Source organism: Notolepis coatsorum (genome assembly GCF_963971535.1).
Source record: "Notolepis coatsorum genome assembly, chromosome: 1".
Taxonomy (NCBI): domain Eukaryota; kingdom Metazoa; phylum Chordata; class Actinopteri; order Aulopiformes; family Paralepididae; genus Notolepis; species Notolepis coatsorum.
The window spans coordinates 294,850,358-294,875,262 of record NC_140165.1 but is presented as its reverse complement, the minus strand read 5'-3'; positions in this window follow the sequence as shown (position 1 = coordinate 294,875,262).

The following is a 24,905-nucleotide window of genomic DNA, read 5'->3' as shown; positions in this document are numbered from 1 at the left end:
TTCTCAATTGCCGACCTCTGTACATGTAAAGAGACTAATTTTGGCCGGCCTTACGGCTGCCAAAAAGTGTATTGATTCACGCTGGATACAACCAGATAAGTTATGTCCGAAGGTATGGATTCTCACCTATCTTGATGTTATTTATCTGGAGATTTCCACTGCACGTGTCATAGGTGTTAATGAAGCCAATATCGCAATCTGGTTGGCTGCGGTGGAAAAGCTAAAAGAACGCATATGACTTTGGAGTTTGAGTACTGAATAAGGTATTATATGAACGAGCGAGTGTTCATGTATGTTGGTGTTTTTTGTTTTGTTTTTATTTATTATTTTTCATTCTCTGGGCCCTATTCCCCGTACCTGGTTCAACTAAGTCGATCAAGATGTCATTATCCAGATTCAGTTAACCCGATGTTTGAAGCCGGGATTTTCCTGTTCCTCGAAGGTGGATTCAGTCTCGTTAACTCAAACCAGACTTGAGACCCAGGATAAGTGCGCGCGGCCGCTCCAGTTGAAAAGCCAGCACGTATCGATAGCAGAGATCCTGATTCTCTAGCGGCATTGATTGATTAATTGATTTAAAACTTTATTAACATATTGCAGTACGGCTCAATCGCCTCGCCGACAAGTTAAATGTGTTATCTATAGGCTAATTTTAAGTCCCTCATTACCTCAATCAATCAGATTATATTTCTTTAAACTTGCCTGCTGGATTGAATAATCAAATGAGATCTTGCTAGCGAAAATAATTAGTTAAACTGTTATACAGAATAACGATACGGCTCTCTTACCCATTGATTGATGTATGGTCGATCTTTTACTTATCTCCACTGTGGTGTAACGGGTTCTTCTTTTGACTTTCACGCAGACGACCGGGGTTCGAAACCTAGTCTTTTCCGTCTTTTTGCGATGTAGGAATAATTCAATTTGGTGCACGTTGAGAGCTATATAAAGAATGACATCCTCAATGCATGTAGATTTATAATATTTTAACTTAAAACTAGGCTACTTTGGCGTATAATCATTAATATTATATTCCAAAAAATTATATTGGAAACACGGGGTTTTGAACACCGGTCGCCGGGTTGCCAGGATTGAGCACTACCGCTGCGCCACTGTGCCAGATGGGATAAATTCATTGTTTATACATTAATGAACGAGAGACCCGTGTTTAGAATATTCTTTATTTTGAATGAAGTTTTATCTCTTTATGCTCATTCATTAATGTGACGTCAACGGCTCATTCAATTTCTCAAATCCGTCAAACAGCGCATCTCATCAGACATCTTAATCCCAGTTACAATTAAAATAACCACATAATGTGTACATCGCACCGAGCGAGCGCCACGGTATATAACGTGCATTATTTAGGACAAAGTGAATTTAGTATCAGCATTTTGGGTCTATTTTACATTTCAAAAGCCCCCTCTGGAAGAATGGAGCACAAAAACGTAATTCAGAATGGTATAATGCAGATCGTAGACTGTGGGAATAATTTCAGGAAACGGGCTGTCATTTCTTTGCGGGGGCGTGGCGATGGTTCATCCGGCTAACTTGAACTTAAACCCTGCTCTCGACCAGGCTCAAACTTTTGGATCTGTTGTCATGGTGATTTGGACAATCCAGGTACGGGGAACGGGAAAGTCCGGCTTAAGTCAGACTTCACCGAAAGTTATCCGGCTAACTCAGTTATCCAGGTACGGGGAACGGGGCCCTGGTGTCCTATGTATATTTTCTGATCCCCTTCTGATTTGGGTCTGGTGGTCGTGGGCTCGGACTGGGGGGGGGGGCATGGTTCGGGGTCTCTGCGAGTCGAGGCATTAAAGAGGCGTGGTGCTTTGGCTCGCGGGGGCGCCGGACTGGGTCTGGAGATGGAGGGGAGTCAGGAGGCTCATTATAGTCCATGTATCTATTTTTCCTTTATAATTGTCTCTTATTTTAAGTCTGTTGGAATATTTTATTTTTATATTATGTCTTGTCATTATTATTATTGTTGTCGATGTAATGTGATTTGTGTTATGTTATGTCAAAAAAAGAAACTGAATAAAAAATGTGATCACAAAAAAAAAAAGACAATTGTTGCTGCTAGCGGAGAGCTAACCGGCTAGAATTTTGGCTAGTGGTACCATAGATTACTAGACTACTAACAATTTACATTTACATTTATTTTAGCTGACGCTTTTATCCAAATCGACTTACAAGTTCTGTACGACAAGTCATCAGGAAGGGCACAAATCTATCAGCTGAGTAACAATGTTCATCAAAGTGTACACAGAGTGCTACAGTGTAGGTTAGTATATTAGGACAAGTGCATGACAATAAGGTTAGTTAGGGTTCGATTTTTTATTTATTCTTTTTTCATTTCAGATAATGGTTGAAGAAGTGCGTCTTTAGTCGACGGCGAAAGATTGGACGGGTTTCGGCTGTCCTAACTGTGGTGGGAAGTTTGTTCCACCATTGTGGGGCAAGGACTGAGAATAGGTGGCTTCTCCTTGATGACCCTCCCGGAGCTCAGATAGGAGTGGGTCTGAGATGGCCAAAAGATGCAGAGCGTAGGGGTCTTGAGGGTGTGTAGTTAGAGACCATTGACCGGAGGTAGGCGGGAGCGGTTGCCTTTGCTGCACGGTATGCCAGGTCGAGGGCCTTGATGCGGATTTGTGCGGCAATGGGGATCCAGTGCAGGTCCCTAAGAAGTGGGGTGACATGGGCTGACTTCGGTAGGTTTGAGATCAGGCGGGCCGCTGCGTTCTGAATGAGTTGAAGAGGCTTGGTGGCAGTGGCCAGAAGGCCAGCAAGCAGTGCGTTGCAGTAGTCGAGGCGGGAGATGACTGTTGATTGATAAACAATGTCAAGGTACAGTGTATAGCCTGTTCATGCGTGTTGCGCCTCCCCCTCTCCTCTATAATATCTTACATTTAGGCAGCACCTCTTAGATTAGATTAAAAAAAAATGATTGTCATCATACAGCACAATTACAGTGCAACGAAAATAAGTTTGGCATCCAACCAAATATATAAATTAGTACTACTGAGTAATAGCACTAATCAGATGTATGTACAGAGTTTTAGTATTAATATGTACAGTGATACAGACACTATGGATACAGACACTACTAGTAACTAAGTCGTACTGGCCAGCATAGTGTTAATTTAGTCAAAGGAAAGTATGACTAAATATGGTCATCAACAAAGCTTTTTCCCCTGACGGCAACGAGACGTCACGTTAATGGAGACACTAACGTGACTAAATTATTCATGCAATGTCATTGACTATATACGACGACACAAAATGTAGTTTACAAAATAAAATCTTGCCGAAATCTCTCTTCATTTTAAGACGAGACAAAATAATTATAACTTTTAGAATAATTCATGTTATTATTAGTGCAGCATTTTCGTTTCCTATGTGTGCAGCGGAAGCGCTTTGATTAATTTCCTCACCCGCGTTATTTGTTCTTAGCCAGCATTCTAGATAGCAGTAACTGCACACGACAGGGGTTTAATGGAACAATGGCGGGGCAACAGGGTCTCGGTGGTCTTGTATGCAGTGGGCTTGGAAAAAAACGAAGACCAGACCTCTGGGCATACTTTACTACTGTAGATATACTGTATAGAGCTCGAAGGAGCTACAGCTCTTTTGGGGAAGAGTGGGGGAGCACTTGACATGGACCACACACATTGACAGTGTTGTGAAGAAGGCACGACAACGCCTCTACTTCCTCAGGCGCCTAAGGAAGTTCCAAGTCAGTCAGAAGATCCTTAAGAACTTCTACTCATGTACAATAGAGAGCATCCTGACTGGCAATATCACCTCCTGGTTTGGGAATAGCACCGCACAAGACCGTAGCAGACTACAGAGAGTGGCCCATTCAGCCGAACGCACAATTGGAGGGGGGCTTCCCACTCTCCAGAACATTTACAACAAGCATGGGTAAGGCTAAGAGAATTATCAAAGACTCCAGCCACCCAAACAACTGCCTCTTTGAACTGCTGCGGTCAGGCAAGCGATACCGGAGTCTCATGGCAAGCACAGAAAGACTCAGAAGAAGCTTCTATCCCCAGGCCATCAGGATGCTCAACGAACAATAACACTATGTAACAACCATCAAATGCACTCACAGCACACACATCCACACGCACACACGCACTTAAACAAACAACTCACTGCAGCACCCACTTACACACTTTAGAACACCTAAACACACTTGATGTGAGTTTTGTGAAAGGAGGACTTAACAACTGGGGAAAGGCATGGAAAACATTTCGGGAGCATGAGAAGTCCTATCAATACACAGACGCCGTCAACAAACTGGCAGCATTAAAATGAACACCAATTAATGCGCTGCTCTCACAAGCTGTTGCCAAAGACCTAGAGACTGCAGACTGTTTTGGAGCTGGCCTTTCGGTTTGTGAAGTTTTGGAGCACTGTGACAGGGTGTTTTGGCAACTGATGCAGGAGTGCACGTATGTGTAGGAGATTCTGGACTCACTAGACCAGGGGTGGCCAACCCACGGCTTGCGAGCCGCACGCGGCTCTTTGCCCGTCAATGTGTGGCTCTTTAATCAATGACATTTTTTTTGTCATTCATTCCATAAGAACGTAGAATAAACATTTATAGACTTTTTTTTTTTAACTGGTCCATTTTCATGTTTTCATGGTCCATTCACAGGGTCAGAAAGATTGTGTCTGTTACTCGGCTTGAGTACATTGTAATGAACCAAAGGAGAATATCAATTCTATATATACATTTTTTTGTATCTTTGACTGTGAATAACACCATGCTAAAATTTACCAGACCTGAAAAATCTAAGCAAATTAATAAAGGGAAGATGATTAAACAGAAGGTTTTGTAGATACAGTACTGAATTCTGCCATCCGGACGCATGCAATTTGATATCGGGCCTATAAATGACCTTATTATGGCCAAGTCGCACATCTATGGATCAGGCCAAATCTCCCCTTTCCAATGGTAGAGTTCAATCTGGATTTAGTATCACCAGGCGTGATTCATAAACCGTAAATGAAATCTACTGTAAGTACAGTTACTTTTTTATAATGTAAATTTCTCCACCATTTTTCATCAGATTGCAACGCAGTTTTTTGCTAGACGTTCACAGAAAGGTAGAGAAACTAACTGCGTTCTGTTTTATGGCAATAACATTCAGGTTTGTGGGAGATAATCCTGAAAAATAAGAGAAATAAAAAAGTAAATCCAGAAGTCAGATGATTGACTTTTTGAACAAACTCAGCAAGACCGACGGCTTCTCAGTTACAGTGGGCGACAATATTATTGTCACAAGGAAAGATGAAATTACATACCTAGGTTCCATCCTAGAGGCAAATCTTTCCTGTGACAAAATGGCATCCAAGGTAATAAAAAAAGTCAACCAACAAACTAGATTCTTGTACCGGATCTCCTCTCTGGTAAACAAGAATACCCTGAAGACTCTGGCAGGAGCACTCATTCAAGGGTACTACGACTATGCTTGCACCTCATGGTACCAAAGCACCTAAAAGGCGCTAAAAACAAGATTACAAACATCACAAAACAAACTGGTCAGACTTCTACTTGCCCTTACCCCTAGAACCCACCTCACCCCTGCCCACTTTGACAACCTAGGATGGCTTAGAGTAAACGACAGAGTACAGCAACTTGCAATGGGCCTGGTCTACAAGATACACTATACGACTAAGGTACCCATGTACATGTCAAAATACTTCCCAAAGGTCAGTGAATACCACGACCACAACACCAGAGGAAGCTCAACAAATCATGTTAAACCCAGATTCGGCTCAAACAAGGGACTAAATACGTTTCGCAATTATGCCACATCAATGTGGAACGCCCTACCCAAAGCTGTAAAGGAATGTGAATCCCTACCCAGATTCAAAACCGCTCTTAAAGAGCACCTACGGGAGGCTGCAATTCGAAACTGGCCACCGTAAATGTCCAAACCCCCCCACCCCACCCCCTCCTAATAGACAGTCTCCTCCCCACCGCATGTATATATTCTCTCCCCACCGTATGTATATTTCTCTCCCACCCACCCACCCCCTCCTAATGTACAGTCTCCTCCCCACCGTATGTATATATTCTCTCCCCACCATATGTATATTTATCTCCCACCCACCACCCCCTCCTAATGTACAGTCCCCTCCCCATCATAATATAGGATCTATGGCTAACAGCACTGTATATTTGCATATCGTACATGTCACAAATGTAACAGTACTAAATACCTGTATGTCATGTATGTCCCTATGCCATAAATGTCATGTATGTTGTGTAGGTCATAAATGTCACTGAATTGAAAATGGGGGACCCTGATGTAAACAAGACTAACGTCTTTCTCTGGTCTGCATCCCCTTAACAATTGTGTGTATTGAGCCGTACTGTATTGTACCCATTCTGCAATCTGTTAAATAAAGTTTTCATTCATTCATTCATGACAGGGGCTGGCGTGAGCTGGGTAGTGTAGTTTTTCGGAATTCGAAAGCCCATAGAAAGCCCTGGGTCTCTTCCTTCAAAAGACTACACTCACTTTTGGCTGTGCCACTTCCTCCCGTCAATATGCACCGGTTTCCGACTCAATGCCCTGAGATTTCTATAATATTATATTTCACTAATAACAGTTCAAATCATTGGTAAACAAACGTAATGCTGAAAATATACACTGACTGCTGTTTTGACACGGTTAGGGTCTTTACTCTTGGCTACATTTGAAAAGAAAACGCAATGCAACATTAATTCATACATTCTGTATAGATGGATTTATGTGGAACAGTACCGGACCGCTCGGGCTTAAGAGGTTAACCCTCTGAGGCCCAAATAAAAAAGACATTAGCAACTTCAGAGGCCAGAGGGTGGGACCTATAAACACATGAAGAGTGCCGTGACTGAAAAAAAGGTTGAGAAACGCTGGTATAATATGGTGTGGCTCTTTGTGGTACCACAGTAATTTTTGTGGCTCTTATAGTCTCTGACTGGTTGGCCACCCCTGCACTAGACATTCATGTTCTCATGAGGGAGTTTATTTCCACCTCACCTTCAGTGTTCTACCATCTTTTTTTTCTTTTTTTCTTTTCCCCCCCCCCCTCCTTTTTCCTCCGATTTTCTCCCATCCCAATGTTAGTCGTTATGCCAATTCCCAATCCCCTTCCTGGTCGCTGCGCACTTACCCCCCACAGTCGGTCTGGGAGAGTGGAGGCTACCACGTGCTTCCTCCGACACACGTCCAGCCAATCAACCGCTTCTTTTCACCTGGCAGCGCGGATTCTCACTGTGAGGGCGTAGCGTGTGGAAGGATCACACTATCCCACTTAGATCCTATCCACGCTTAGCAGGCGCCCCGACCGTACTGTAGGAGTCGCTGTTTACAACGACCCGGACCCACCCCGCCAGCTTCTCCCACCCTCTAATACTGCCAATTGTATTAGTGTGAACGGCCAGCCAAGCTGGTGACAACCCCGGAGCTGTGAGCTGGATTCGAACAGGCGAATCCAGCCGCTCCGGGGTTGGTGACGAACGCAATCTCCGTTACGCCACCTGACCGCCGTTCTACCATCTTCTTAACTCTTTCTGCGCCATACCCGAGTATAGTCGGGTTATCTCGCCAACCGCTGAGCACCAAGAACCAGAGTATACTCAGGTTTTGATCCTTTGATCTTTTCCTTTGATCCCCGTTCTATACGGTCAGCCGGAGCCCTCTAGGTGTCCCTGATTCAACTGCCTACGTTGGAATTGCAATGACGATCGAATATCACCAGGTGGCAGTATCGCCTACCTTTTGAACTCTGATAGTTTAGTTAGACAGTGTCTGTCCTGATCCCTTTCTGTCCTGACTCGCTCTGAGGGGGAGGAGCTCTTGCAGAGCAATCGCTGGCTAGGAGATCTTCTCACCTCAAAACCTATAGTTTCCCGTATACACAAGTAATTACATATAACCGAGTAATCGCGATCGCCGATGGGATCATTGGAATTATTCTTTTTGGAGTACCTTCTGGCTAAGGTAAGGTATATTCTATGTCTATTTTACCGAACCTGAAACATGTTTCTGTAACGATCAAAGTGTCGTATTTTACTGGACCTAAACCAAGCTTTTTGTAACAATCGTAACCCCCCCCCCCCCCCCCCCCCTTGATGATTTTGTTTCACGTTCGCGCACACACACTCTCTCTCACTCGCTCGCTCGCACACACACACACACACACACACGCTCGCACACTCTCTCTCATTCACACTCACTTCCTAAAATCCTGCGCTTCCTAGATTAGGTATAAAGTTCGATTGCGTTCACACCAACAGCAAACCGCACCATGCTCCACTTATTTTAGTTACCACCTTGTCTGTGAAGACAGTAGGTGCGTAGGGTTACAGTTTTTCAGGATTGCTAAAACACATTCCATGAAACTGCACTCCCTTTTCACGAAACTCTGAACACAAAACACTTTTCTCAAGCAATATACACAAAACCTAACATTTGCATTTGACATTTGACCAAACTATCGCACCAAAACAGTTGCCCATATGCTCAAAAGCAAACTTTGACACCAAAATCCCTCTCAAGGCACTATTGTACTGTTGATATGGACGGGGCGTCTGCCCAGAAATAATCGTCCTGAAGTCCACGATGAGCTCATTGGTTTTCTTGGTGCTGAGGGCCAGGTTGTTGTCAGTGCACCACGCTGCCAGGTGCTGGACCTCCTCTCTATAGGCCGACTCATTGTTGTTTTTGATGAGGCCCATCACTGTTGTATCGTCTGCAAACTTAAAAATGGTGTTGGTGCCATGTACAAGAGTGCAGTCATGGGTGATGAATATGGAGTAGAGAAGGGGATAAAGTGTTCGCTTGTAGCTAAGAGCAGGATTTAGGAGCACTGAAGAGCAGTCGTAAGTCGGACAGACTGGTGCACGCCATGGGCTTTATTTGGGAGGAATCATGGTGATTGCGTTCACGTCGATTCTACAGACATCCTTAGAATTAAATAATCATAATAATAATAAATACGACAATATTTGTATGATAAAACATTACGTTTTACATTTACAGTCATGCCTCAATGACGCATTGTGATGTCCGAAAATAAATAAAAGCACTACACCAACACTGCAAATGACAGTGGATAAATAAATAAGAACTAAACCCAATCGCGTGGATATAGCTATAGTGGAATAAACGGTATTATTCCATATTTATACCATCTTGCTCCTGTCACACAAAACGCTGCTCTGCTTGTTTGTTGACATCAACCTGCATTAAATGTAGTAAACTGGCATGAGAAATGTAGGAATTTGGTGGACATGCCGCACAGAGTCCGGTCTGCTCACAGCACGCCCGACTGGGAGCCTTTACTACTTACTATAGGGCAGCGCATACAGTATCTCCGATCTCATAATAAAACAAGTCATTAGAATAATATAAGCCTACTGTTCATTCACTAGGAGGCTATACAGTATGCGCGCGTGTGTGTGTGTGTGTGCTGACTCAGGCAGGTGGCCAGGAGCGAGCAACAAGGCGGTATAAGAGAAATATTACAGAGCAATATGGGGCAACTTACTTGTTGGATCAAACCCGAAGTTACAAGTCTTGGTGTTATAATAGACTCAGACCTAAGCTTTAAATCACACATCAACAAGGTGACAAAAACATCCCTTTTCCACCTTAGAAACATAGCTAATGCAGTCTTTGCAAACTATGCACCAAAGTTATGGAACACACTACCTATGGACATTAGGGAAGCCTGCATTATGGGGTAGAACACATAGTAGCATACTACAAGAACCACAAAGACGACTTCAAACTGGAAATGGTAACAACAGATGAGGTACTCAAAAAACTGAGCGCCCTCCAACCTAACAAGGCCACTGGCCATGACAACATCCCCTCCAAATTCCTCAGAGACTCAGCAGCCGCCATCACCCCAGTCATCACACACATAATAAACCTCTCCATAAAACAGGGACACGTCCCCAAGGACTTCAAAATTGCGAGAGTGACCCCTCTGCACAAAAAAGGCAGTAAATCAGACCCAGGCAACTACCGCCCTGTTTCTATCCTTACCTCCATCTCGAAAGTCATGGAAAAAATTGTATACGAACAGGTCGAAAAATACCTTGCGGAAAAAAATCTAATCTACGAATTCCAATCTGGCTTCAGAACATCCCACTCCACTGACACATGCCTTCTCTATTTAAACGACCACATCAAACAAGAGGTGGACGCGGGCAAATACTGCGGCATGGTCATGCTGGACCTACAAAAGGCCTTCGACACTGTCAATCACACCATTCTGATTGACAAGCTAAAAGCAATTGGTTTTGATAGTCTATCAGTGAGCTGGATGCAATCCTACCTGGAGGGGAGAGAGCAGATGGTGGAGGTAAACGGTACCCTATCCCCCCCCCTCACAGTAAGCTGTGGTGTTCCACAAGGAAGCATACTAGGTCCGCTACTGTTCCTAATTTATGCAAATGACATGTCGTCAGCTTGTGACTGCAACTTGTTCCTGTTTGCGGACGACTCAGCCCTGCTGGTCTCTGACAAGAACAAGTTACAGGTTGAAAAAACTCTCAGCTCAGAACTAGGCAAAATCTGCATATGGCTCGCTGATAACAAACTATCTTTACACATGGGCAAAACAGAGTCCATTCTCTTCGGTTCAAATAACAAACTCAGCAAGACCGACGGCTTCTCAGTTACAGTGGGTGACAATATTGTCACAAGGAAAGAAGATATTACCTACCTGGGTTCCATCCTAGAGGCAAATCTTTCCTGTGACAAAATGGCATCCAATGTAATAAAAAAAGTCAACCAACGAACTCGATTCTTGTACCGGATCTCCTCACTGGTAAACAAGAATACCCTGAAGACTCTAGCAGGAGCACTCATTCAAGGGTACTACGACTATGCTTGCACCTCATGGTACCAAAGCACCTCAAAGGCGCTAAAAACAAAATTACAAACATCTCAAAACAAACTGGTCAGACTACTGCTTGACCTTACTCCTAGAACCCATCTCACCCCTGCCCACTTTGACAACCTAGGATGGCTTAGAGTAGACGACAGAGTACAGCAACTTGCAATGGGCCTGGTCTACAAGATACACTACACGACCAAGGTACCCATGTACATGTCAAAATACTTCCCAAAGGTCAGTGAATACCACGATCACAACACCAGATGGAGCTCCACAAATCATGTTAAACCCAGATTCGGCTCAAACAAGGGATTAAACACGTTTCGCAATTATGCCACATCAATGTGGAACGCCCTACCCAAAGCTGTAAAGGAATGTGAATCACTACCCACTTTCAAAAACACTCTCAAAAAACACCTAAGGGAGACTGCAACTCGAAACTGGCCCCTGTAAATGTCCGAACACAACCCCCTCCAATGTACAGTAAATTACCAAGTATGGTCTTGACAATATTCCAATGTACAGTTTTGTTTGTACAGTTGTACAGTGTCCCCCACCCACCCCTCCTACCCAACCTCCCCCCCCCCCCACTCCTACCCTGGGGGACCCTGATGTAAACAAGACGAAAGTCTTTCTCTGGTCTGCATCCCCTTAACAATTGTATGTATTGAGCTGTACTGTACTGTACCCATTCTGCAATCTGTTAATAAAGTTTTCAATCAATCAATCAATCAATCAGATCTCTTAATATTTTCAAAAGTAAACTAAAAACGTACCTCTTCACCATAGCCTTTTAAATACACTCCGCTGTTGATTGTACTTGTTGAAGTTAGATGTTATGTATGATTGCATGTAACTGTCTAACTGTTTCCACAAGAGGGCGCTATAGGCGCAAGGAGACGTAGCTATTGGGGCTGACGTCAGGTGAGAGGGTATATAAGAGATTGTTCCCTCCCCCTCTTTCTCTTCCTCCGTCGCTCTCATAAGGAGAAGGTCTCATGTGTACTGTTAGGTGCAATGTGATAATAAACCACGCCAAAGGCTAAAGAGAGAAACCTTGTCGTCCTGAACATATTATTGTCGCTCCACAGCTGACTCTGTCAACAGTACTGTAGCACTATTTTACTCTGTCCATTCTATTTTATTGCACTTCTATTTTACTTTACTTTTTATTGCACTGCACTGTTGCATAATTTTTATTCTACAATTGTATTGCACTGTCTGCACTATTTTACTCTGTCTATTGCTTTTTATTACAGATTCAAGGCTGCCAGGTATTAAACTGTGTGGGTATCAAACAAGAAAGACTGTCAGGCTTTAAAACTGTGTAGGACCCAGGCCTAGAACTGTGCCCCGAGAGAGGGAACTGCAACTGCGCGCTGAGAGGGAGGTTTGTCCTGAGCGGGAGGTTCGAAGGGTCAAAGTGGGTATCAAACAGGAGGGAAGACTGTCAGGTTTTAAACTGTGGATGCCAAACAGAGAAGGTAAAGACGACTTTAAACCGGTTAACAGTAATCCAGAAATGTTTTATTGCACTGTAAAAAAAAAAAAAAATTATTTTATATGTATGCTCTTTATGTGCTCATTTCATGTCTATTCTATTCTACTACTTATTTCACTATTTTACTCTGTCTATTCTATCTTACTCTTTTTATTATTGTCTATTTTTAAAACTGAATCAAACCATAAACAAGGTGGCCTGTTGGGATGTTAGATCCTAATGGGAAAAACTGTGTTATATGTCTGCACTTTATGTGCTCATTTTCCTGTCTTTTTTCTGTTGTGAAGCACTTTGAGCTGCAGTTTCTGTATGAAAGGTGCTACAGTATACAAATAAAGTTGTATTATTTTTATTATTATTATTATATATATTAGGGATGTCCGATATTATCGGCCTTTTTAAATTTCTATAACCTTTATTTACCCAGGCAAGTAAGAACAAATTCTGATTTTATTTATTGTCAAAAGTATGCATAATGTTGTGTTAATTCCACAACAAGAGATATGTAATGTTAATTACCTGAAATTATTGAGTTTTTTGGGTGGGGAAACCCTGCATATATCGGTATTGGTTGATATCGGTTGATATCGGTATCGGAAATTAAGAGTTGGACAATATCGGTATATCGGTATCGGTAAAAAAGCCAATATCGAGCATCCCTAATATATATGGAATATTAATCCAGTCTATTTCACTATAGCTATAGTGTGCTGTATGATGACAATACATTTGAATCTAATCTAATTTTGAAATCGCGTCCGCGCTACCTGTTGAATACAGGGGTCAGCATTATCACATGCATGCTGACCCTCTCGCTTCCGTTTTGCACACGGCCCTGGCCTTATAAGAAGTTGGCGGGCGTGTCTGTATGCAAATTAATGTGTACGAGAACACGCTTCCAGTTTGAGAATGAGTGACATACTTCATTTAGGGGATTGCAGCTGCGATCATTTTGGCAACTTAAGAGAACCTCTCCACGCCTTGATGAATCCGGGGGTAACTGTTGTAGGTTTTCTCTTACAAACTTCCAACGAGGTTGTCGTAAGAGGAAACTTACAACAATGTTGGTGAATGAGGTCCAATGATTTGATGCGCTATTCGCTTTCGTTGTTGACAGCTGATTGGCTATCTGCAGATTGGGGTCACACTTTGTTTCCCCAACGTTTTAGAGGGGCAATATCTCACAGATTAATTGCATATGAAACTTCTTTTGTGAACATCCATTATAAAATAATTGTCGATTGTCTTTTGAATAGAAAATGTCCTTTGATGATTTCAGTTGAACTAACGTCATGGTCAACGTCATCTAGGAGGCTAGAGGCAAATGATCTGCCTGAACAGGCAAAAACAAATCTGTAAGACACGGCAAACGGGTCCAACATAATTATGTTGTACAGATGGCTGCAATTGTCTGTACGTCTGTAATTCAGCCATTGACCTACAGTACAGTACATAAAACATGTTTAGTTGATGAGGACCAGGGTGCATTTATGGTTCTTAAATGTGTGGAGCAAAGCACTATGATCCTGAACAAACAGGGATATGTAAAAGCATCCTACATTTTTAAATGTCAAATAATCTCTCCCTAAAATTCTAAATGTCAAAGAATCTCTCTATCTGAGGATCAATGGACCTTCCCACAGCTGTTTAGTCATTGAAACTGTACAGACACATTTCTATAAATGCTTTACAAGCTTTCCAGCTTTGTTTTAAAAGGCAACATCTGATATACAGTAACTAACTACACACTTACCATGGACCCTCAAGACCCCTGCACTCTGCATCTTCTGGCCGACTGAGATCCATTCCTATGCAGGCTCCTGGGGGAACAGACTTCTGTCCTCACTCCACATGGTGGAACCCGCTCAATGTTTTACCATCGACAAAAAACACACCTCTTCAATCAATATCTAAAAAAAAAAAAGGAAAATAACCTTCTTACTGTCTTTTATTATTATGCACTTATACCACATATCTACTATGTTACTATCCCTATACTACTACCTACCATGCTAATATGTCTACTACTATGCACTCAGAGTGAAGCACTAAATTCGACATTGTCTGACGAACAATGCCACTGACCCTTAGCTGCCAGAGATGTACCCCTCCTGCTGACTTGTTGTTCACAATTTGTGAGTCGCTTTGGATAAAAGCGTCAGCTAAATGTAAATGTAAATTATACATTGCAGAACCCATCAGATGTGATGTGAAATATAATACCAATCCCTCAGACGTGATTCAAGCCATATTACTTCTTAATAAAATATTAAATCTACCCTACTTCTTTTGTCTTATTACATATTTAGTGAATGGCTTGTTAATGATTTATTTTGTTTTCTTTTTTTGGTCGCGTGGGGGTGTCCCTGCTGACAGCCCAGTTAATGGCGTCTGCATTGTTCTCCAGATGAGGTGAGAGCGGGTCACTATATCTCCCGGCCCCCACAGGGATCTCCCCCCTCTGCACAGACTTGTTCTTGGAGTAATACACAGATGGCAATGAGCCGCTGTAATCCCCGCAGAGTTCCATGGTTTATAAGCAGCAAGACGAGCAGCGGGTCCCTTCCTTCGTAAAAACAAACACTTTTAAATCAGGCGGGCGTTTATCATGCCGTGTTTGGGGTGGAGGTTGTAATTATTGCAAACAAGAGTAAACTTGCAAAGAGAAATGGATTTCATAGATCTAATTGATTAGGGGTTATAGCGGCAGATTTAGCTGTAACGCCCGCCCTCCCCAGTGCTGCATAAGTACATTCAATTTATTAAAAGATTATCATGGTTTAAAGCACCTGGGAGGATGCATCGGTTTTTGAATTAGATGCCTTCCGGTGTGGTGTGCGGGCCTTAATCTGGATAAAACTGAAATGCGGTACGAAATGCCTCATTGTCGTAACAATATCTGATTTCTGGCTCATAAATAGTCGAGTAGGTGTGACATGGCTATTCTATTCCTGCCACAGCCGGCAGAAAGAGTGTATTGAGGTAATTGGAAAACACTTTGGTGAAATGGAACACTGACTGTGCATGCTGGAAGTGACATTGGTGTTTGCGCTCTAACCGCTGTAAGAAGAAAAACATCCTTTTTGTCAGGTGAATTCCTCTCCAATTCTCTTTTGTCAGGTGAATTCCTCTCCAATTTCCCAGACAACAATTGGAGCATCAGGGAAAATGGGTTTGATGTATGAACCAGTGCCTTTTAGGTGTATTGGAGAACGGCTATATTGGACAGGCTAATCATTTTCTGACATTTAATTTGGAGAAATCTATCAAAATATAATCTGGTATGAGCCAACAACAACAACAACAAAAATCTCACTATAGGTGTCAAAGGAAACTGCCCAAAACAAAGGTTTTGATGGGAATGAGAATCAAAGAGGCCATATTATGCTTGTTGTGTTCCCCCTGTACCTCGAAAGTGTTATAGTTGGAGGTGCATGTAGAACGTACAAAATCCAAAGTCCACGCCAAAGGAAGTTATTCTCTCCCACAGTAATCACTGTTCCTTGAACTGCTTCAAATGCCTTGTTTGTACTCCAGTTTGTCTTGCTAATGCCTAGTTTTTAGTCCAGCCTGTTCTTCCGTTACATGTCTACGTTGCTGTAACACAATAGTTTACTCTTGACATAGGCTACTATATGTCTATTGATGTTTATTATTGCTCACAACAACAAACAACAACAACAGGTACGCTCTGGTCTGACTCCTGACTCACGTTTCCCCCTTTTTCAAGATGGCGGCTCACCATTAACTGAAATCTGATCTGCAACGTTAGTTTAGTTTTACAGTTTGATATGGATTTTGTGAACCCAGCAGTACAGGGAGAAATACCGGTAAGCAGATTTTCATAGGAGCCACAACTGCCTGTTTGAGGCTGACTGAGCCTGACTGCTGAGTGACACAGCATGTACAGCGCTAACTAGATGCTTTATGACCATGAAGATATGAAAATAATATAATAAAATATGAAAATATTTAACTGGGGAATGGCCATAATATGGCCTCTTTAACACTTTGAATGCCATCCACGAGTTTTCTCGTGTTTACCCCCCGCAGGTTGAATGCCCACTCACGAGAATATTCGTTTTATTTTAATTTTTTTTATTAGCGATCTGAAATCATATTGCATCAAGCGTCCCTACCGTTGGAGATCCAGTCACCCCAGGCGCTCAGATGTGAAAAAAGCGCCCCCTATCGTCTCCCAGATGGTAAATCACCCTTTTGTATTGAACTCAATGAAAATTAATGGGGGAAAAAAACCCGCACTCCACATTTGACTTCTCACTCATGTAACCGGGGTCTACCAGAGTTCACTCTGGAGCCTCGGAGCCACTGCGAATATGTGTTTTACTGTATACACAATGGATCAATCAAATGAGCGATTTTTTCGAATGGCGATCGGGAATTGGAATAAACCATTTGGATACCATCTGATCTCAGGTAAGGAATCTATGTTATCAGTATTAGGATAATCAGACTTGTTTTCACAGAGATATAAGCTTTTATGTGATTGTGTGTTATCGCTGTTTGACTCAGCGCACCGTCAGGAAATAGGAGACTCGATTTTCGGCTCGCCGCAAGAGCGTGCGTGCGTACACATATACTATTGATAATCTAGCGTTTATTTGAAAACGATTCATGACATGGCCAAACAATGACAACGTTCTAGAATATTCCAGTAAAAGGCGATTATCATGGAATGTGTTGTTTTTTCCGTGAAATCGAGTGATTTTCAAAATGCTAGAAAACGGAAATGAAGCGATAAAAAAACAATCTGCCACGACAAAAGAAATTACACTTGGGCAGTCAAAGTGTTAATAGAGATAATTCACTGTTGGTGAAAGATTGTAGCCTAAAGTACCCTGGGAAATGACAACTATCTGTAAGGGTAGTTTGTTTTAGGTGTCTTAATGTAAACACTTCAACTGTGACAAATTACAAAATGCGAACATCTCTGATGATCTGCGGTATTTGACATTTTAAATTATCCCGTAATTTGTGAACTGTGTCATTATAATATGTTGTGAGATGGATTTTTGTTTCACCTTGTTTTATACGTACAGGGACTGAGGAGTCATCTAAAATTAGCAGCACAGTTTCACATGCACCCTACTAATAGACTCTAGAGGTGAATTAGCCATTAGCCAAAAAGGCTAATTCACCTCTGAAGCAGATGTCTTTGTGAAAGTGAACAAAATGAAAGTAAAGTATAGCAATGGAAGGTAAAGGAAGATGTCAGATAACTATGTTTTGATGAATTATCTTTGAAGCTGGACTGTAGGCTGCACCATGATATCCTGCCTGCCATTATACAATGAGATGATATTCAGCACATTGATTAGCTACATTTGAGTCATTACAAACCATGATAACGATAAAAGCTTTCAAAACAAAATTGGCCACAGGCACTTTACTAAAGGACCATATACTGTACCAGTCTTTTTGGCATGTGGGTTCCAAATCATTCTTGCTTTGATATAAAAATCAAGGTGACCTTCTTTTTTCATAACCGTTACTGAAAGATTTGGTCGTTATTTTCCGCTGATTCACCACCGCCATTGGCTTCCAGTATGATGATGCAACGCCTGCAGAGCTAGTTCAGGCAGTCAATTCAAATGGCTCTGCATCACACAAGGTGATGTGTCAGCTAGCCTATCGTGCCAGTCTGCGCACACACTACATCATCTAATAGGCGGCCGTATTTAAACTGCAAACTCCATGTCTCACTCTCTGCCGCTTTGTTTACCTGCTGTCTCCACGCTGCTGCTTCATGCTGTTGCTACTTGCTCATGCTTTGTTGCTCCCACCACCATCCCAGCGTTCACCTGTGGACTCTGTTTCTCTGTGGTCCAAGAAGGACATGGCTTTATATGCTTCCCCCTAGGGGGGGGGGGGGGTTGTAATTGATCACTCCCTGCTCTCATGTTTGGCTGGCTTTCAATTTTCAAATGCTCAGCAGGGAGTGATTTAGAAGCAGAGCCTTGACGCCAAATAAATATGTTTATATTCATGCTCAATAAAACTGTTATTTCAGTACGTGTGTTGTCTGACTGAACTGAAAATGTGTCTTAAACACGGCCCATAAACTGAAGTCATCATATCTGACTAAAATGCCATGCTAACATCGTCATTGTTTTCTGAAAAGTGTTGTCAATCATCAATGTGATCTACAGTAATAGCACTTCTGGTATCTATTGTGGGCTAAGATCAATTTATTCATGTCCCTAGATACATTTATCCATGTCTTTTATTATCATGTCTTCATGTAAATCTCAGCCTGTACATCTCAGCCTGTCTGTAGCTACTGAAGTGGTCAAGATCTATTTGTTACCGGACGGTCAGTGCATCTGTTGCTAAAAGTCACAAGCCCACAGGCCCAAGGACTGATGAGGTGACGAGTCTGGCTGACCAGAGGAACTAATGTCAGAGGATCTGCAATATGTATAATATCTATGAGTCAATCCATTTATCTATTGTAAGAATGTATAGACAAATATCTACAAATGTGTGTACCATTAAAATGTGTTATTATATTGTATTAAAACAAGCAAAAGCCTATGTGTCACCATGACCCCTGCCTGTCCTTCTGAACCACCAGGAGACAGACTATAATTCTAGATCCTTGCTATTTCAACTGTTACCTTGTTAAGTCGTGTGTTAAGCCCTGAACCACGCTGCTCATTTGGAAGAGAGCCACCTCATTCTCTTAGCCACCTCATTCTCTTAGAACACCAACCAGAAAAGTATAAATGTCAATGAGATGGAAGGAGCTGGACACACTCCTGCTGAGCCAAAGCTAAGTAGAACCTGTGTCCACTCTCAGCTGTTTGTGTAAATACTCTGTAATATTGAATATTCACTCTGTAATACATAATTTGTAATTAAGAGGTAAAATTACATTTTACAAAAGGATAATATGTTTTGTTAATTTTAAGAGCCACATTGCTAACACGTGAGCAGCCGGAAGAGTGAGGTGAGAGAAAAAAATAAAAGAAACTTCTCACGAAAATATTGCACCTCAGATGGGGAGCATGCCCAGAGCCCTATGTTCCCACAGCCCTATGGTCCCAGGCAGGGCCGCCGCTAGGGGCTTGTGATCAGTGCGGTCGCACAGGGCCTCGCGAGAAGGGGGGCCTCGCAATTTTTATTATTTTATTATTTTATTATTTTATTATTATTATTATTATTATTATTATTATTATTATTATTATTATTATTATTATTATTATTATTATTATTATTATTATTATTATTATTATTATTATTATTATTATTATTATTATTATTATTATTATTATTATTATTATTTGTATTATTTGTATTATTTTTATTTTATTTTTTAATAAAAAAAAATAGAATGTTAACAATCACTTTCCATCACAGACCTAAAATCTAGTTTTGCTTACATGCTTATATATTTCACATTAGACACGTTTGTAGAATAGTGTTCCGGGCTCTGCGGCTCTGAAGATATACTATTGGTTTCATTCAATGACCCGTTTACTTTTGTGCAAAGCATTGTGGGAGGACTAACACTAGGGGGAGCTGGTTGGCGTCGGTCTGGTAGTCGGTAGAGAAATGTGAAGAAGACCGGTATTATCCACGAGGGCAGGGGGTACAGGTACGGGGTCTATTCGGCGCTATCCACAGGAGCGAGTGGATGTCTTGGCCAAGAGCATCCTACTTTTGAAAACCAAATGTGCAGCATCGGAGCAGAAGAAATAACACTGCGTGCCGTAAGCTTATCAATACCAAGTATAGTGATTAGGTTATGCCAAGACGAAGAGGACGTTCGGCAGATGGACTGAAGATGAAAGTTGTTGCGTGTTAGAACGTTCAGTCAGGCTAGCCATGTCGGCTAGTAGCTTAGCTAAAGGCAGGGACAGCTAACTAGCATTAGCTACGTTATCGAGTGCTAACGTGTGGCAGATAAACTAGGAACAGACTCCCAAGTTCATCCCAACGGGGGGGACAATATCATGGGACTGGTGAACTTTGTCATCTCCACGGTCATCTCCTTCCTCTTGGACCTGATTCTACCTTAGGGTGAGTTTTTAATGCAATCTATTCTGTTCCCGCCGTGGATCTCTCTCTCTCTCTCTCTCTCTCGCGCTCTCTCTCTCGCGCTCTCTCTCGCGCTCTCTCTCTTGCTCTCTCTCTCTCTCTCTTGCTCTCTCTCTCTCTCTCGCTCTCTCGGTCTCTCTCTGTCTCTCTCTGTCTCTCTCTCTCTCTCACTCGGTGTGTTGCATCGTGCAGTTTGTGACGTGTGTACTAAGCTTATAGAGTTCGATTCAAATAAGGCAAAACTGCAAATCTGCATGTCGTGCTTGAAAAATTTACCTGGCTTTAAGCTTGTTTATCGGGTTCCAGGGGTGTTTTATGCATTTTCCCTGTTACTGCCAGGTATACGACTGTACAGGTGCATTCCCACTAAGCCTCGGGCAGCGCTATTATTTAAGAATACGTTGACTGTATGCCCAGCCTCGGGCAGCGCTATTATTTAAGAATACATTGACTGTATGCAAAAAAAAAATCACGTTTAAATCTCGCACAGGGCCTCGCATTTCTCCCAGACGGCACTGGTCCCAGGTATAGAGTGCAGGTGTGCCGCTGTCAGCGGAGCAGCTGATTGACGTCTGTGGGCCAATTACGTCAGTGATATAATCCTGCCTGAATACCTGACCATTCTATTATTATTAAATATACCCAAACTGGGTTTGAACCAGACCTGTCTATCATTTCTCCGTATCTGCATATTGGGTTCAGTACCCCGAGACATAACAGAGGCACAAGTTGTAAAGTGTTTTGGATAAAAGCGCTATATAAATGCAGTCGATTTACCATTTACTTACCGTAAATGCGGACCTGATGCGTCAGGCTAGGGATGTGTTGTTTAGTTAGTCTGGGTGACCTGGCAAAGAAATAAACAAATAGCTTGCCGGCACACGTATGAGGAGTCAAAATTACTAGACTACTCCGACTCGAGTTGCTATTACTTTTTGGAAAGTTTCACCACACGGTTTGGGAAATAATCAACCTCAGCAATGAATGACGGAATGTAAAAACATTTTTAAAACTAGAAGCTACAATTTTGAGTTTTCGCAAGATGTTTTGTAAATCGCAACAGTGGCCTAAATTTTGCACCTAGATATAAAAATAAGACATCAAAACGGCACCACGACTGTCCCCTCGCTCACGAAAAAGAAAATGGAATTGGACATTTCAATCTCATTTTGTGGGCATTTGTTTGACAGTCACGCTCCACATACACACTAATGGACTCTCCTCTCTAGCTGAAATCTGTAATTTCACAGTTTGTACAGTAGAGTGTTTTTAGATCACCACAGGGGCCACAATTGTCGACTGAATTACACATAATCACACATATCAACTCCCTCTTGTACTCATATTAAAATATCTAATGTTCTATGTTTTTTTTTTTGTACTTTAAGTGAGTCAAGCGCCGCCTCATTGAAATGCATTGAGGATGGATGTGTGTAAGTTAGATTTGAATAAATTATGTCACAATGCACATAAAAAAAACTAAAAACTTAAACTTAAATCACTTAAAGGGACAGGCACATACATGAGCCTCTTACACTTTCACTGGGAAAAACACACACACACACACACACATACAGACACTTATGGAAGATGTCAATCAACTCAGTACAGATTTCTACTTTCATTGGTCTAGATTAACCACACGCCCATTCTGAAGCCATACTATCATATTTCATATCTCATGAACCTTTGTCATTGACTTGCGGGTGGCGCCGTTGGACCTGGTGTGGATATCCTCTTTCATTGATCTATCTTTGCCCCGCCCCTTATGCGTAAGTCCCACCCCATTTTTCCATTTTTTTTAAACTATTTGTCGTAGAGACTCAAGAGAGGGGTCGTTGGACTCTGCAGGTAGATCTGCTTTCATTGGTCTATGTTTGCCCCGCTACCTGTGCTTAAGTCCCGCCCCCTTTTTTATTATCTTTTGAACTGTTTGTCGGAGAGACTTGTGAGAGGGGTTGTTAGACTCTGTGCACAGGCGTCACCCACACTTTCACAATTTTCCCCGCTGAAAGTTTAGTTTAGTTTATTTGACAAAAGCTTGAGTCATAAAAGACAACTTGCATTCAGTGTCAAGGATAACATTATACAGTCCACAGGACTTATTTCCATCATGGTCCTTGCTGTTACTGGGACAATACAATACACATCAAGCTTTATTTATACTCGAAAAGACAATTGAGGTCACCCTCATTTTCAATGTCGTCGAGACTTTACAGACATTTCAATACACACATTTCTACAATATAACAATAATAAATATTAATAACTATCTATATAGTATAAAATGAACATAAGAATAAAGAATAAAAAACAATGCATAAATTGCAGACATAATAATAGGTATAAAAGACAATAAAAGTAGTGCAATTGCAGACTTAATAATGGCATAAAATAAGTACAAAAGTACAATGACGCTCGAAGGTATGTGAACCCCCCCGGAACAGTCAGTCCCCCCAAAACACCCCACACATCAATCCCTACCACATCCCCATCCAAGGCGCACCCCCCGATAAAGCACGCCATGACCGAAGGAAAACACAAAACAGCCTGTGCGCCACTCACAACACCATGCACGACGACGGGAATGCCACCCCTGCAGGCCGCACCACATAATTTAGTATATTACAATATAGTATATTATTTTTACTTATATTAAAAGTTTACAATAAAAAACATGATTCACTTGACTGCAGTGAATATAGTACATCACTACATACACAATATAACATAATTTTGTTTATCCTCACTACTCATTTCTGTATTTTTCTAATGTGTATTTTTTTAGCTGCTTTTTAAATTGTGCCACATGTTTACTCAGTTTGATGTATTTGGGTAAATTATTCCACAACTTCACTCCACACACCGATATGCACATGCTTAAATTATATTCACCTTCCCTGTTTCTGAACCATTTTTGAATGTTGCCTGGGATTAGCTTGTATCTGGCTTTGTATACAATGAGGGCAGTTTTGTAATCTACTAGGTCCATACATTTCAATGCATGTAGCTTTATAAATAAGTTATTGGTGTGTTCATAATATCCTACATTGTTGATTATTCTTATTGCTTTTTTTTGCATGGTGCATATTGGCTGTAGAGTGCTTTTGTAGGTATTACCCCACACCTCCGTACAGTAGCTCATATATGGTAGGAAGAGTGTACAGTACAGTGTATACAGTGTTTTTTGGTTTAGAATGTGTCTTATCTTGCATAAAACACCAACACTCCGTGCCAATTTAGTCCTGACATATTTGATATGAGGTTTTCAGTTGAATTTGTGGTCTTTTATCACACCCAGAAATGTATTCTCAAATACCCTCTCCAGTTTAATACTATCAATCCTTAGTTCAACCGGTGTATTTACTTGTATATCACGTTTACCAAATATCATGATTTTTTTTTTTTTTTTTATATTTAATGATAATTTATTTACATCAAACCACACTTTCAGCTTGGTTAGCTCAGCTGCGACATCCTTTAAAAGCATTTGGAGGTTCTCTCCCTCACAGAAGACATTTGTATCGTCAGCAAAAATGTGATGATGATGATGATGATGATGATAGAAACCGCTGTTGAATGCTGGTATTTCACTCATTGAGGGACACGAAGAAGTCAAGTCCGATGGGATTTGGGAATCTCAAATACAAATCGGGATTGGAATAAAAAATGCATTTATATTAAACAATACAGAATATACAGCACTTCTTGGGGTCTGTAGGGTAAGCACTTATTCCCTCCCCCCTGAACATTTATGGAGATGTATGGGCCTTTTAAGTCAGTGATAAAAGTGTCTTTCAAGGATAAGTGAGCTCCTGCACTGATTATTATAGTCAATATTTGATCACCATAACCTCCCAAGAAGCATAAAAAGGGGGCCCCCCGCCCGAAAAGGGCCCTTAAAAATCGCGCTTGCGCGCTACGCACGCTCGGTTAATATATACACACAAGTGTAGTGCCCTTTTCAGCCTTTGAGCACCTGCCCCTCTAAAGTCCTGTGCACGTCCCTGGTTCTGCCTATATCTGCTGTGTGCTTCCTGTACTCCATTGTCGGTTCGTTGTTGATGTTAGTGTTCCATGTTTGATGTTCCACGTTGATGTTCATGTTCTCTGTTCAGTACTCTGTCTCCCGTGATCCTATGCCTCGTGTCAGTAAGTGTTTCTAGTGTTTACTGTTTAGTGTTTTTGTTTGTTACCATCTTTGTTTTCGTGTTTACAGTTCATTTTTTGGATAGTGTTTGTTTGTAGTTAGTTTTTGTTCCTTTTCCCTGCCAGCTCTGCTGAGGTTTTTGTTATTGTTTTTGTACTTGCTCTCTGCCAGCATTGCTGTGCCTTTTTGTTCACGTTCTTGGAGTATTCCTTTGTTTGTTGCCCTTGCTAAGTAAAGCTCTCTTTTTTTACCTCCACCCTCTGTGTCCTGCCTGCTCTC